Below are 16088 nucleotides of genomic sequence, written 5' to 3' on the forward strand. Positions count from 1 at the left end.
AAGAGCCAGCTGTGTTTGCTTAGCGTTTGTCACATTATAACACAGACATTTCAATAGGCAGTATTGTGTTTAATTTGATGTACTGTCATTTTTCACTGGAGGATGTCAAATGTTCATGTTTATTTTAGGCTAGATTTTAGTTGTTTTTTATTTTGTCTTCAACAGCAGTCAAAGCAGGTTTTACGGGTTAAAACATTAAAGCTATTTTTAAAGAGCTTACTTTATTATTTTGGTGCTTAAAGTGGAGTCCAAAAGTCCACATTGAAAATCTAGGATTTTGTTTTTCATTTGAACCTTGAAATAGAAAGAAAAGTCTGTGTATGTGTTTTGTTTTGAATCGTATTTGATATATTAGGCTTTTATGATTCATTTAATATGAAATAGTGAAAATATGGAGTTCATACTCGAGGACGAATAAAACACCTCTAACTGAGCAAAAATATCAAATTTGGTGCAGTTTATTTACAGTGTATTGCCAAAATGATAGCTTGTGATGTACATCAGTGAGATCTTTATAGCAGTATAACATAATTTTTGCATTTATATGCAGATCAAAGCTCTGTAGTTTTTATTGTGGAAGGAAAAATACATATAATGCAATGCAATATGATGATTGAGAGAATAAACATTCCTCAAAAACCTGATAGATCATATTTAATATATTTGCACAATTAAAATATCATGTAAACCTAAGCTGTTTCAGTCTAGGAAATGTTCATCTTGAAATATTAATGACAATATGAAAATCATTGTTACGTTCACTTTATTAAAAAAAGACACATGCACCACGATCTGAAGGTGGACATTTTTACATTATACTAAAAGGCCTTTGACTTGCTAAAACAGTATGACTCAATCAGACGACAGAAGGCATATAGTTTGTGCACAGCAGGTTTTTCAACAAAGTTTTGATTATGTTGATCATTTAGAGGCCTTAGAAATTCATGTATCAAATATTATACAGTAGGCTTTACAGGGTCAAAACAAATAAAAAACAATTTTATTGGGAAATCAGTATACAGTATGAACAAAGTTGCATGAAATAGTCCTGTGAGGAAGCAAATCTAAAATCATGTTGTAAATTCAGATCCTCTTTTGGTGCTCGTATCACAACAGAGCATGTTTGTGAGCTCATAAGATGGTGTTGTTGTGCTGTGATTGAGGGCAGACATCGGTGAATGAGCAGAGCTGCAGTGTCTGTGATGTAAACACTGATTCAGGATGTAGTGGGAGTAATTCCCAGCGGTCACGGTTCACTCAGTTTTTAAATTACTGGCCACGTCCCACAGTAGTTAACTAATAATTATTGCAGAGCATTAAACGTTTGCAGTGTTGTCAGGAAAGACAATTTATTTGATTTTTTTATGGTATATAGTTGATAAATATCAGGGTTATTATAGTTATAGTATATACCAGAAAAGAAACTATTTTGTTGCTTGAACAACTAAAATAAAAACATTTTTAGCTACTGTAGTTGCCAAGGAAACTTTTCTAATGTATTATTTGTTCACATTTAACTTGATGTACTAAAATAACTAAAAATAAAACTGAAATAAAAAACTATATAGGCATAAAAAAATAAAACATAATAATGACAATTAAAAATACAACAAAAAGACTAAAATGAAAACTGAAAATGAAAAACTAATTTAAACTATTGAAAAACATAGTATGTCAGAGATACTTGTCAGGTTTATGTTCTATTCTATATGGACTCTTATGCTAATATTCTGTTTCGTTTCCTTTAGTTCCTGTTTTCCTCAGTTTAGTTTCGGTTTTCATGTGTATATATACCCCTGTTTCCGTTCAGTTCTTTTTCGGTTCTCGTTTGTGGATTTAGCTGGTTTGTGATTCTCCTATGTCCTATGTTTCCATATGAGTTACAGATTTATAATAAAGACAGAATTTTTTGTATAATTTATTTGTTGTATACTCCTGCATCCAGTTCATTTGTGCTGCAAGCCAACCGTGATAAGATCAGACTAAAAACGTGGGAAGAAACTGTTAAAGACGGACGTAGCGGCCGTTGACCTCCTACTCGTCGATGATGAGGACCATACGCGGGATTTTTTAGACCTGCTGTGCCAAACACACTACCCACACCGCTCCCTCTGTTTTTTTGTTTTTTTTAAATACCAGCCTCAATGAGCGGTCCAAGGCACACCTGCCCGGAGAAGGTCCTCGAGGGACGTTTGCTGGCTATGTGGAGTGGGTGCTCCTGCATGGTTTTCCCCTCAGCGTCTGCAACCTTATCAACCCCCTCACCCACCAAGGATCCAGCGATGATCCTTGGCTTACAGGACCAAGGGAAGGGAAGCCCGTACCCACCATGGAACAAGAGCCCGAGCCCGTACCTACCATGGGCCATGAGACGGACACCATTTCCATCATGAGTCCGAAGCCTATCGCCAGATCCATCCAGGAGTCAGCGATTGCGAGAAACAGAGCTCTGGCTCATTGATATGTGAAATAAGTAGCCAGTTCCCACCAAAGTCCCCAATCCCAACTCTCTTCTCTTCAACCAGACTTATGGAATTACGTTGATGACCTGATGCCGCTCTATGTCATTTGCATCCCGTTATTTACGTCCTCTCTGCTGGCTCAGTTCACTCCCCTGGATCTACTTGCACCGCTGGTGCCGCTCAACTCCTGGGCTCTACCCTCTCTGGTAGCTCCGTACAGCTCTCTGGCTCGGGCTTCACAATCCCCAACTCTGCATGGTGATGCGAATCCCCTAGCTTTGCCTCGGGCCTCCAGGCCCATAACTCCACCTCAGCCTGTTGGCTGCGTCCCGGCTCTGTGCTCCCTCAGCTCCACCGTGGTACTTCAGCCCCCGAGCTCCACCGAGTTCCCTCGTCACTCCGGCTCCGCCTTTTTCAGTCATCTCTCTGCCTATATGCCATGGACTTCTGTGCCTTCGGCTGTGCCTAGTCCCTCCACCCGCTACATCTGGCTCCTCCCTCCCTCCGGCTCTGCCTTGGTCCTCACTCCCTCCTACATCGCCCCCGGTCTGCCGAGCCCTCCTCTCCACCTTGGTCCTGTAAGCCAACAGCTCCACCTAGAGCTTCCAGACCTGTGGTGTTGCCCTGGAATGTCTCCCTCTCGGCTCCAACCTGGCTCCTCCCTCCATCAGCTCCACCATGGGATTTCCTCTGCCAGCTTCTCCAGGGTCTGGTTCATTGCCAGCTCTACTCCCACCTCCAGAGCCCCCACGGGCCTTCCCGGAGGGGGGTGTAATGTCAGGTTTAGGTTCCTTTCAATGGACTCTTAAGTTGATATTCTGTTTCATTTCCTTTAGTTCCTGTTTCCGTGCTCTGTTTAGTTTTGGTTACCTTGGTTACAGATTATGTCCTTTGTTTCTGTAGGTACGTTTGAGTATCACTTGTGTATCGTTATGTTTGCCATGTGTTTTATATACCCCTGTTTCAGTGCAGTTCAGTTCTTTGTCGGTTCTCGATTGTGGATTATGTTGGTTTGTGATTCTCCTATGTTTCCCCTATCGTCTCCTGCGAGTTACGGATTTATAAAGACTGTTTTTGTTGGATACTCCTGCATCCAGTTCGTGTGTGCTGCAAGTCAACCGTGACAATAAAAAAATAACTGCTAATAATGTGAAAATCTTTTGGAAGATTTTTGGTTAGGTTTAGTTAGAAAATATGAGTGGTGTTTGAGACCTGGGTTGTGGGTGGTGCCAATGTTTCGCTTTGCGGTTGCTAAGGTGTTCTTGGTGGTTAATAGGGTGTTTTGTTTTATAATCCTCAAGACAAAATCATAAAACTGGTCGATTGTACAGTGAAAGTAACAGCACACCTCTCCTAAACAAGCCCCATAATTTGAGGAATCATTCAGCGCAGAACGAGCTACACGCTGAAGTGTAATATTTAGGGTTATGAGTCTGTTCAGATCCCTAGCAAATGTGCAGTAGTAATAGTGAGACTTTTTTTGGCACTACTAAATATAGAAACGTGTAGATGTTAGGTACTGCGACTGGTCACTATTGTTTTTATTTTCCTTCTTTTCAAGATTGTCATCATTTTTAATCACATTTTTTTCAGATTACTCAAATAATCATAAGACAAATATATTTTTAAAAGTACTAATATTCCATGTGCTCTGAAATCCCCCATGTGTAACGGATCCTATAAAGGCAAAACACAGAAATGACACATTTTATATGAAGTACATATAGTATGTCACACTAATGGATGTTGCTGTCACTGCTTGACATTTCATGTCAACATGCACTGACCATTTCTAAATGTAATTTATATGCATTAGGTTGTGGCAGTATTGAAATGTTTTGAGCCGGTTTGAGTCATTGTGTGAGTTGTGTGTGTGTGTGTGTGTGTGTGTGTGTGTGTGTGTGTGTGTGTGTGTGTGTGTGTGTGTGTGTGTGTGTGTGTGTGTGTGTGTGTGTGTGTGTTTGTTTGCAAACAGGGTTTGTCTTGTATTATCAGGCGTTAATAGAATTTCCCCAATCCGTCCTGAGCTGATCTCACATATAAGCCAACGCTGCACCCAGATAATCCAATATTCCCCTTATTAGATTTAAACACCTTGCCTGGAAAAAAACACAACCATTTTGGCCTATATCTCTTATCTGAATAAAATCTCTGTAATGAAATTTCAATTTTCCAGTAGGAAAAACCTGTCTATTTCACTCTGTTTTTAAATCTCACCAGATCAACCCAGAATGTGCTCTTGCATAATAGATTGATCCTCAGACAGCATTTGTTGAAACACTTGCTGTTTCAGTTTTACTTTTGGCCGCTGTTTGCCACTTCAAAACCCCATAAACAAACTCCAAGTCTGTGAGCGAACAAGACCAATAAAGGCCATGTTGACGTGTGGAGACTGTGTTTACTTCAGCGAAAAGATGCCCATAAAATCAGCAGGTGCTGCAACTGTTCTGTCTTTAGGAAGGTAAAACATGCATGGAATGAAGGGGAACCAGACTGCCATTTGTCCTCTGCTTTTGCAAACCTTCAGATGAGTGTGACAGTTCAGTTTTGATGTAACTGTACATGCTGCTTCATCACTGATCTCACATCTCTGTCTGCAACAGTGTTGTGGAAGAAACTATAGTTTGTCAAGTTAGAAGTTACCCTTAACTTAAAGTAGTTGGGGGCTGTTCACACTAAACATGTTTTTGCATAGCACTGAGGTGCTTTTTTTCTGTGTAAAACATATGCTAGATGGACGTCTTTGTCCATTTCGCTCACTTCTCGCCTCTTTTGCAGATCTTGCGAATCACAAGTCATTCTAAAACAGCGCTTTAAGTATAATTTTTTTTTAAACTCGTTGCGTTACATTTTTTTTCCCCATTCCAATGACCTGCGTCTGAAAAATGCGGCCTATGTGAACTAGTCCAGCTACTCTTTTAAAACAGTAGTTAGCTTCACTATACAAGCTACTATAACCATATTGAAGCTATTTAAAGGACAAGTATCTTTTTAAATGTACTATCCAGTGCTTTAAGTGGGCCGGTACGCGCCGGTACTCAGTACCGCCACTTCCAAATATAGCTCTTGAGCGTACCGCCACCTCTCCGTGCGCCCAGAACGTGCTTTTAGCGTACTGGTACGCTCATTTGCACACCTGTTTTAATCCTTTGGCTGCGCTGACGCTTTTCAGAGCGCCCTTCACAATGCACGCTTCCTAATTCGTCCCACCGAGAGCAGAGACTATTACCCATACACCCTTGAGTTTTACAAGTGAAAAGCGCATACGTCGCTTTTGCCGCTGTCAGTGTCAACAACTCAACGTGGTTCGGAGAGGGTGTGTGAAACGCGCAACCATAGCTGCTCGGTTAAAATACAAATACAATGAACACTTAATATGCTCTCCTGGCTTCAGACTCTGAGTCTGAGTAGTAAAAGAAAATGATTTGTACAGTATTTCTCATTTTTCATTTGGTGTAGGCTACTGTGTATTTTGCTGAATCTGCTTTTGTATATTTTTCAAGGGTAAAGAAATGAACCATCTTCAAGACTCATGTTTATGTTCTACTCTTCTATGGTTATTATGTTATTATGTTTTATAATTTATTTTATGTACATTTTGTTCAACATTTTTTCAATACCCTTTTGCATATTTTATTTATGTTCAGTAGCTCTTTCTACTGTAGCTCTTTCTAAGGGTATTTTTTCAATACACTTTTGCACATTTTATTTATGTTCAGTAGCTCTTTCTAGCTCAAGCAAATCCACAAACTAATAAAATGATTTATTATTTTTTATAAGGTCGTCTGTTGACTGCTGTATATAAAACCCCTTCAATATAGTTGTTGTTACCCCTGGGGAGGAGGGGAGTCAGCAAAAATAAAAATAAAATAAAAAATAATAATAATAATAGAGTACCGGCACCTCTTTTGGGCCACTTAAAGCACTGGTACTATCCAATGATGTAATTTAGAATTTAAATGGATACATTTACATTAAATACAGCTAAACAGCAAATAAATACAATAAGCCCTAATTCACAATATAGAGTATAACCAGCTAGATTTATCTAAATATTCCCCTATAAAAAGAACTAAATGCTTTGCTGGGGCTGAAATGGATGTACATGAATCGATTAATTTACACAAACTGAATCAAACAAACCAATTCACTAAAATGAACCAGACTTTCCAATGCTACTGGACAGTTTAGTTCAAAGCAATTAACCAGAATGAATCGAAAAGGGATGGGTAGCACTATTTATTATATTTTTTATTTTAATACCAAGTACTATATATCAAGTACCAATATCATTGATACCAATATCAATACAATAAAAAAATATATATATATATATAAAAAAAAAAAGGTAAGATGGGTCATTATAGCCATTTAAGAAATATTTGAAAGCAATAGCTTGTACAATTTTTATATACACAGAAAAAAAATGCTACAAAAGCTGTCACTGGCACTGGCCTTTAAAAAGGTTATACTATGTACCATTTAGGTACCAATGTGTACCATTGAGAGACTAATGCACTCTTTAGGTACAAAGGTGGACCTTTTGAAATGGTACTGCCCCAGTGACGGCTTTTGTACCTTTTATTTCTGAGCGTGTAGCAAAGTGGATCATATACTTTGAGTTAGTTACTCCCCAGTACTGGTCTGCACACTGTTACAGAGGTTGAATGTGGCTCGCCACATAATAATACAAGATTAGCTAAAGAAAATGGTCATGACGTTTTATGTTTCCTCTAATCATAACATATATTTTTTTTCCCATCAACAAAATTGCACATGTGGGCTTGAAGTTTCCATGACGAGGGGAGGCCTGTGCGCGTGAGGTCTCCTTGGGAGCGAAAGTTAAAGAGAGCAAAAGAATAAACACACATGTTTTGTTTTTAGTGGCCTTCTTATCCATGTTTATGAACGACTTTTTACCCCAAACAACAGAATACATAGTAATAAACAGACAAACATATCTGACTGAGTGTGTGAGAGCTGTTCCCTTTCAAGGGAACTCCCGTTGCGTCGAAAACTGACGCTATGGGAACGCTTTGCGTGATGACGTCTTGAAGCACATGTAAAATCAGTCCAATGGTGTGGCGGAACGTCAGAGGCGGGTGACGTCACGTACCAGGAAACTATAAAAGCCGGCCCAAAACAGAAAACGAAAGCTTTCTGAGTCTTCAGTTGCGCTCTGTGTGAAATCTGTCTGTATATTTGGTGTTGTCTGTCTATATCACATATATATATATATTCAGTATGGCGAGCAAGCAGCAGTTTAGAGTGTGTGTCCATCCCTGCCCGTGTTATTTAACGGGAGGTGATACTCACACTCTTTGTGTTGTTTGTTTGGGTGAGGAGCATGCCCAGTCAGCACTCGAGGGTGGTGACTGTGTGCATTGCGACGCGCTTCCATTGCGTTCGCTCCGATCCCGCTTGGCTCGGTTCACGATCGCGAGGCACGGCGGCAATCACAGACCTGGGGTTCGCAAATGGATCTATCAGTGGATGTTGAGACGGGCTCTGCCTTATCTCAGCCTCCTTCTGATAGATCCAGTGCCTCTCATGGTGTGGAAGCACGCGTTGCGGTTTCTTCCCCCCCGATGGAGGCACCAATACTGCAATTGTCCAGCTCTGAGGAGTTGGACGTTGTTAGTATTGACGCTGAGTCTGAGGATTCGCCACCTCAGTATCATGCGTTTGAAGAATTGCTTGATGTTATCACTAGAGCTGTCGAGCGATTATCTATTGAGTGGCCAGAAGATAGGCAGGGCGCTCGTTCGAAAATCAAGCTCGACGAACGTTTCCTGCCATCTCGTGCACAGCCTCAGTGCAGAAGCCTTCCGTTTTTCCCCGATCTCCACACTGAGGTGTCGAGATCGTGGGGGAAACCAGTGTCATATCGAGTGTATACTGCACAAACATCACACTATTCATCCATTCACAATTATAAAGAGCATGGTTATGGGGAGATGCCGAGGGTGGAAGAGACGCTCGCGAGCTATCTCTCTCCAGCAACGGCATCTTCTCTGAAGGCTCCTGCACTTCCATCCAAGCCAGTAAAAGTTACCTCTTCCCTGGTTCATAAAGCTTATGCCGCCGCCGGTCAAGCTGCAGCGTGTTTACATACAATGTCCATAATGCAGGCTTACCAGGCTGAGTTATTGGGTGATTCTGAGGATGGCGGGGGTATTAGTGCTGATACGGTGTCTGAACTGCGTAGAGCCACAGATTTGTCTCTCAGGGCCACCAAGGAGACGGCTAAATCCATCGGCCGCTCTATGGCAGCCCTGGTGGCCACTGAGAGGCATCTGTGGCTCAACTTAAGTGACATAAAGGACAAAGAAAAACATGTTCTTTTAGATGCACCAGTATCCACGCAAGGGTTATTTGGAGACGCAGTTAATAGTGCTGTAGCGAAGTCACAAGAAGCTTCAAAACAGGCAGCTGCACTTCAGAATCTTCTCCCCCGCCGTTCTTTCTATGAGGCTGCTGAGCGGGAGCAGTCTAAAAAGAGCGCTGAGCACCGCGCCACTCAGAAACAGAGCGTTTCCTCCCGTGCTCCCCCACAAAAATCTCGGGGACACGGAGGGCGCTCTCAAACCCAGCAGTCTTCGAGGGGTAAAACGGATCTGCGGACCGTTATTACCGCCAAGAAGGCTGCTGGGGAAAGGTCCTGATGTCTGAGGGCTCAGGACAAATGAGGGTAGTCCCCCCGAAGCAGAGCGGTTAACACCTCTTTTCACGGTGCCCGTCTCTCTTCGGTGCCCTCAGGGGACCGTTCTGCCAACCCTGCCACCTCTGGTGTTACAGGGCGCAGCGGTCTCCGGCGAGCACATATCTCAAGGTCCACCCGGAAACGTAGTGGCCTCGGGATGCCCGCCCCCTCTGAGGAGGGTGCTAGAGCAGTCTGTTTGGTCGTTCCCTGCCGGTGTGCCGTTACAGGGCGACGAACCGACTACTCAACAGCAGGAGAAAAATACGGTGCCGTCTCTCTTCGGTGCCCTCAGGGGACCGTTCTGCCAACCCTGCCGCCTCCGGTGTTACAGGGCGCAGCGGTCTCCGGCGAGCACATATCTCAAGGTCCACCCGGAAACGTAGTGGCCTCGGGATGCCCGCCCCCTCTGAGGAGGGTGCTGGAGCAGTCTGTTTGGTCGTTCCCTGCCGGTGCGCCGTTACAGGGCGACGAACCGACTACTCAACAGCAACAAAATCCAGAAACCAGTCTCGAGAGACTGGTACCTCTAGTAGAATATTTGACAGCGTGGAAGCTACTGTCAAATGTTTCTCGTTGGGTCCTGCAGACCGTGGAAAAAGGGTATTAGATACAATTCTATTAACGCCCACCGCGGTTTATGGGGGTCCTGCCCACAGTGGTGGGCCCCGAGCAGGTTCTGGTTGTGGAACATGAAGTAAACACTCTGTTAGAGAAAGGGGCCATAGAATATGTACCCCCCTCCAACAGGGAAACCGGGTTTTACAGCCGGTACTTCATAGTTCCAAAAAAGAACGGGGGATTGCGTCCCATTTTAGATCTTCGAGTTCTGTACGAGTCAGCCATGCAGCTCAAGTTCAAAATGTTCACCTTGAGACAAATCGTGCCACAGATCAGGTCCGAGGACTGGTTTGTCACGATAGACCTCAAGGACGCATATTCCATCCGTCCGTGTCATTGGAAGTTCCTGAGGTTTGCTTTCGGGGGCAAAGCATACCAATATCGAGTTCTTCCATTCGGCCTGGCTTTATCACCCCGCACTTTCACCAAATGCGTGGATGCAGCTCTGGCGCCTCTGCGCCTCCGGGGTATTCGCATCACGAACTACATCGACGATTGGTTGATTTTAGCTCAGTCGCATTAGATGGCGGTTCAACATCGAGATGTTGTTCTCGCCCATATGAAAGAGTTGGGGTTACGGCTGAACGCCAAGAAGAGTGTGCTTTCTCCATTTTAGAGGACCACTTTTTTAGGCGTGGTTTGGGATTCAGTGTCGATGCAGGCGCGCCTGTCATCGCCACGCTTCGATTCCATCCTGGCAGCTGTGAGAAGTGTAAAGCTAGGCCAGCTACTCACTGTCAAACAGTTCCAGAGACTGTTGGGTTTCATGGCAGCAGCTTCCAACGGGATACCTTTTGGACTGCTGCACATGAGGCCCCTGCAGTGGTGGCTCAGGACCAGAGGGTTTTTCCCCGAGGGGCAACCCATTTCGCACAATCAAGGTCACGCGGTGATGCCTACGTGCCTTGGTTATGTGGAAGAAACCTTGGTTCCTGTCCCAGGGCCCAGTGCTGGGAGCTCCTTGTCGTCGCAAACTGCTAACGACGGATGCTTCCCTCACGGGTTGGGGAGCGATCCTGAGGGTCGCTCATCTCAAGGTCTGTGGGAAGACCATCATCGTTCCTGGCATTCTATAGCCTAGAGATGTTAGCTGTCTTCCGGGCTCTGAGGAGCTTTATCACAGGTCTCAGGGGACACCATGTGTAGTACATACGGACAACACGTCGGTAGTCGCCTATATCAAGGGGGTTTGCGCTGGCATGCCATATCCTCTTGTGGTCCCAGGGGAAGTTGCTGTCACTCAAGGCAGCCTACATCCCCGGGGTCCAGAATATAGGAGCAGACACTCTGTCGAGACAGGGGCCGAGGCCCGGGGAATGGTGGCTCCACCCCCGAGGTGGTGGAGCTGATATGGAAATTATAAGTGGATTTGTTTGCGTCTCGAGAGACGTCTCACTGTCCACTTTGGTTCTCCTTCACGCATCCAGCTCCTCTGGGACTGGATGCTATGGTACAGACGTGGCCGAGGCTACGTCTGTACGCCTTTCCCCCAGTTGCTCTGCTCCCGGGAGTTCTGGAAAGAGTTCGCAGGGACCGGGTTTGCCTGCTTTTTATAGCCCCGCGCTGGCCGGGCAGAGTATAGTTTCCCGATCTTGTGTCCCTCCTCGACGGGCATCCTCTGGAGCTACCCGTCAGGAGGGACCTTCTGTCCCAAGCAGGGGGCTCAATATTTCACCCCCGCCCAGAACTGTGGAACCTGTGGGCTTGGCCTCTGAGGGGGCCCAGCTCATAGAGTCAGGTCTCTCAACTGAGGTTGTTGAGACCATTCTACAGTCCAAGCTCCCTCCACGAGGAAACTTTATGCCCTGAACTGAAGAGTATTCACCTCTTTGTGTAGTGACCGTCGGTTGGATCCAGTCAACTGCCCAATTGGTACAGTTCTGGAGTTCCTGCAGGACCGGTTCACTGCAGGTCTGACCCCGTCCACTTTAAAGGTTTATGTGGCGGCCGTAGGTGCTTACCACAGTCCTTTGGGTGGAATGTCTGTGGGGAAAGACCCTTTGGTATCTCGTTTCCCTCGTGGCACTTGGAGGTCCTCCTCCCTTTCGAAATCGGACCAGGAGGCGAATAATTTGCTTTGCCCTGTTCGGGCGTTAGACGCATATGTCCACAGAGCTGCCCTGTGGCGTAAAAGTGACTTTTGCTCCCCTAACAAGGGAGGTCCAGTGTCTAAGCAAAGGATGAGCAAGTGGGTGGTTGAGACTATCTCACTGGCTTATGAGGCGGCTGGACAGCCTTCTCCTTTGGCTGTCCGGTCGCTCTCTACTAGGAGTATGGCGGCCTCTAAGGCCCTTATATCAGGAGTATCGTTACAGGACGTCTGTGATGCGGCAGGCTGGTCCTCACCGCACACCTTCGTCAGGTTCTACTCTCTGGATTTAGACTCTACTCCAGGGTCTCATGTTTTGTCTTCTTAGTGCTGCTCACATGATTACACACAGGACAGACATTTGTAGCTATGGAGGCGTTGGTATAGACGTTCCCATAGCGTCAGTTTTCGACGCAACGGGAGTTCCCTTGAAAGGGAACGCCTCGGTTACGACTGTAACCTCGGTTCCCTGAAGAGGGAACGAGCGTTGCGTCGCCCTGCCATATCTCCTTCATGCCTGTCAGCTCGACTTCAGACTTTTACGAAGCTTTCGTTTTCTGTTTTGGGCCGGCTTTTATAGTTTCCTGGTACGTGACGTCACCCGCCTCTGACGTTCCGCCACACCATTGGACTGATTTTACATGTGCTTCAAGACGTCATCACGCAAAGCGTTCCCATAGCGTCAGTTTTCGACGCAACGCTCGTTCCCTCTTCAGGGAACCGAGGTTACAGTCGTAACCGAGGCGTTTTTAAAAGGATTGTTCAAATTAAAAATATTATCATTACTCACCCTCATGTCATCCAATCATATATTTTTTCTTAAATGCATTTTCTTTTTTAAAAGATTATCCTGGCCACCCTTTTAGTGTAATGGAAGTGAATGAGGACTGGCGCAGCTCCAAAAACTCCAATATGACCAAAAAAAAAACAATAAAAAAACCTAAACATAAAAGTGACATGGGCCCTGTTTACACCTGTTCTTAATTGGTCAATCGGATCACAACGGCGCTAAATACAGGTATAAACAGGTCTAAAACGCTTTGAGCTTGTCTGCTTTCGACCACAAAAGACCATCTTCTCTCCACCTACTGACCTAATGAGTGAACATTATAAGAAGAGCGCTAGCCAGACGGGATTTAAACTTTGTTGGCTGAAGACCCAAGTTTGGTTTGAAGATGAAAAACGTACCAAGCACAATGTTCTCTCAGTATACCTGATTTCTAACACACACACACACACACACACACACACACACACACACACACACACACACACACACACACACACACACACACACACACACATCGTTCGGCTGCTCTTGTGGCTCAGAGCAGAAACTAAAGGAAACAGTCCTCCGAAAAATGCGCAGCACACAGTCGAAAAGTTTAGTTGTACTGTTCTGGAACAGTGTTGTAAATAAAGCGTAAGCACTGTTTTCTAATTGTGTCCTCTTTTGGAAGGCCAAACAGAGTATTAGCAACGAAAAACACAGCGTCTCCTCGACACGGCGGCAACAATAATACAGTGAGAATAAAAGTTACGTCTTCTTTCTTTGCGTGTACATTTGGGCGGTGTTTTGAAACTCTGCCCCCACACACTGACGTAGAGATGTGGGGGCGTGTTTGAACGAAGCGTTTTAGGAAGGTGTTTATAAAGAATGAACTTTTATAAAGAATATCTCTTTAGGTTTGACACTTTGAGCTTTGTAACTCTGCAGATCTTATACTTGGACTAACAGCTACAGTACATAACACACTAAAGAAAAAGGAAAACACGAAATGGCATCATTTGACCCCTTTAAATAATCTTTATGCACTGAGATTATCTTTAGTTTTCAAAAAATTTCTCCAAGCCGATGTGCGATGGGAATAGGCAGAAGAATGGCATCTAAAAAAGTATATTTCGACCGTCTGCGTTCCGCAGTGGTCAGCGCACTCTCCGCGTGACTTAATTTTCTTCATCTGGAGGGTCATATACTGTAGCTTTGGGTGAAGAACAGACTGAGATTGAAGTCATTGTTCAATGAAAATAGAAATCCATCCTTGGTGCATTAATAAAAATTGATAAATTGCTTAAAGAGTTCATGAGATTTCATAAACAAATCAGATTGTTTCAATGAATCGGTTGATCCAGATCACAAAACCATTCTGACTCATGAAACATTTGCATCCTTTTTCGAAGCTTGAAAGTTTCCATTGAACATAATTGCATGGAAAAGGGCAACCAGCACATTTTTCAATGTCCTTTTGTATTCCATAGAAGATTGAAAGTACATGGGTTTGAAACAACATGAGAGGATTTGGAGGAACTGTTGCTCAAACAGAGCAGATCAGAAGAAACCAGCCCTTATAAAGTCATCAAACAATTGAAAACAAATGACTTGATTTGTTTTCTCTTAATATATCTGGCTTATCACACAAAGAGCGGTGGGAGCGGGGAAGAGAAAGAGAGCGAGAAAGAGAAAAAGCCTTTTTTTGGAGTTGTGTGTTGTAATACTTTTTTTGAGTATGGTGATGCTCACATTTTCCATTTTGCAAGCTGGCAGACGGACTAGCTGGCTCTCAAAGAGGGGGATGAAGGGATGAGGGGAAAGAGAGAATTAAAGAGGTTGTGTATAAATACTTCAGCATGCGCCAGATCCTGTAAATGTTACAGTTTGTGGAGTTATGGGATCAGGGTGAAGCCCACAGCTGCATGAAGCAGTCTCAATCTGTTACTTCATAGTACATATGAGTTATAGAGCTCATATGTGCTGAATGCATGGAGAATTGAGCAACCCTGCAGCGTGTACACTGTTACCGAACGCAGTTTCACATGCCTTTGATGTGCAGCGATGGGACAGTTGTCCTGGTGCACTAATCCAGCTAAAACCAAATCCTCATTCAACCATTGTAAGATAATTTACTTAACTGTTCCCAGATCTTTAATAGTGTAAAGGGTGAGTTCTGCCAGCAATGCCAGTCAGGGTGTGAATATCAGGGGGGGTTTGACCCATCAATTAAGGCTTGAATCCAAAGGAAGCTAATATAAAAAGGCTTTAAAAAGCTAATATGCTGAGAATAAACTGAAGCATGTAAGTGTAGGTGCCCAACCAAAATAGAAAGGTAAATATAGAAAAAAGTTGGCACATTACGGTGCCTAAATTTATTATAAGCTTACCTTAGTGACATTTTGACGCCTACAACTCTGCATCAGTCCAAAAAAGACAACTCTCAAATAAACTGGAACGATCCTTAAATTCAACATCACATGACCAAAAATGAAGTGGACTAAATTCATCCAAAGAATATTCCACAGTGAATTCACATAATGTGTAATTAAATTAAACACCAGCTAATCATTTTAATAATACCCACCATAATACACTCTTCCAATAATATTAAATTATAATAATAAAAAAAAGAATAGTCATAATAATAAAATAATACAGATGGTATCATACATATATAGTATATACTAATGATATTCACTATGATACCCAATAATATGAAAATTTGTATGATAATAATAGTTATAGTAATACAAATAATAATGAAGGTACATGAACAAAAATGAAAAAGATCATATTAAGATAACAAAAAAATGAAAGTAAAAAAGCCTATTGAGGACATCACAGAAAATAATAATTTAGTGGCAACATATTTGTCTGTAAAATTAATATATTTTTAATTTTTTTATTAAATTAAATAATGAAATTAAATGAAATAAAATAAAACAATTTATAGCGGTAGGGAAACAAATAATACAACGCAAAAATAATAATAAACATGACAAAACAGTGCCTAGTTATACTGTATATCACACAAAATTAAGTTTTATGTAACAAAGTTCAGGAGGAGCACTTTCAGGTAATCAACCAATCAGCACGAGATGAAGCTGGTATACATATAGCCTTGCCTCACCTCTGTCCCATGACAGTTTCACAGCATCCCTCCACCACCCCATCACCTCACTCTTGGCTGGTTTCTATCCCAGTCAAAATGGGGGAGTACTCTGGCTTCGGGCCAAAATTCCGGACAGCACGCCAAATACGCATAAATTACTACATCTGATTTCATGTACATGTGAACTTGTGAAACTAGAACAAAATGCAAAAGATGTGAAAAATGATTGTATATACAAAGTTAATATACTAAAACATTCATAATATATAGAATTCTCAGTTCATAGGGAAGATTCCAACAGCATCAGTAACTAACTGTGTGCAACAGAAAAA

General features: G+C 43.1%; 1 protein-coding gene and 1 long non-coding RNA gene across 7 annotated transcripts in view; both read left to right on the forward strand.

Annotated features, from left to right (window-relative positions):
- ppp1r12b (protein phosphatase 1, regulatory subunit 12B) overlaps positions 1 to 16088 on the forward strand; it is a 35215-nt gene that overhangs the window by 607 nt on the left and 18520 nt on the right. The window lies entirely within an intron of this gene.
- LOC309480704 lies at positions 5 to 15502 on the forward strand. Its single transcript, XR_014199738.1, has 3 exons — positions 5 to 6728; positions 6811 to 7431; positions 12605 to 15502. It is a non-coding gene; the product is annotated as an uncharacterized lncRNA (long non-coding RNA).

Source organism: Leuciscus leuciscus (assembly GCF_965113295.1).
Source record: "Leuciscus leuciscus genome assembly, chromosome: 18".
Taxonomy (NCBI): Eukaryota; Metazoa; Chordata; class Actinopteri; order Cypriniformes; family Leuciscidae; genus Leuciscus; species Leuciscus leuciscus.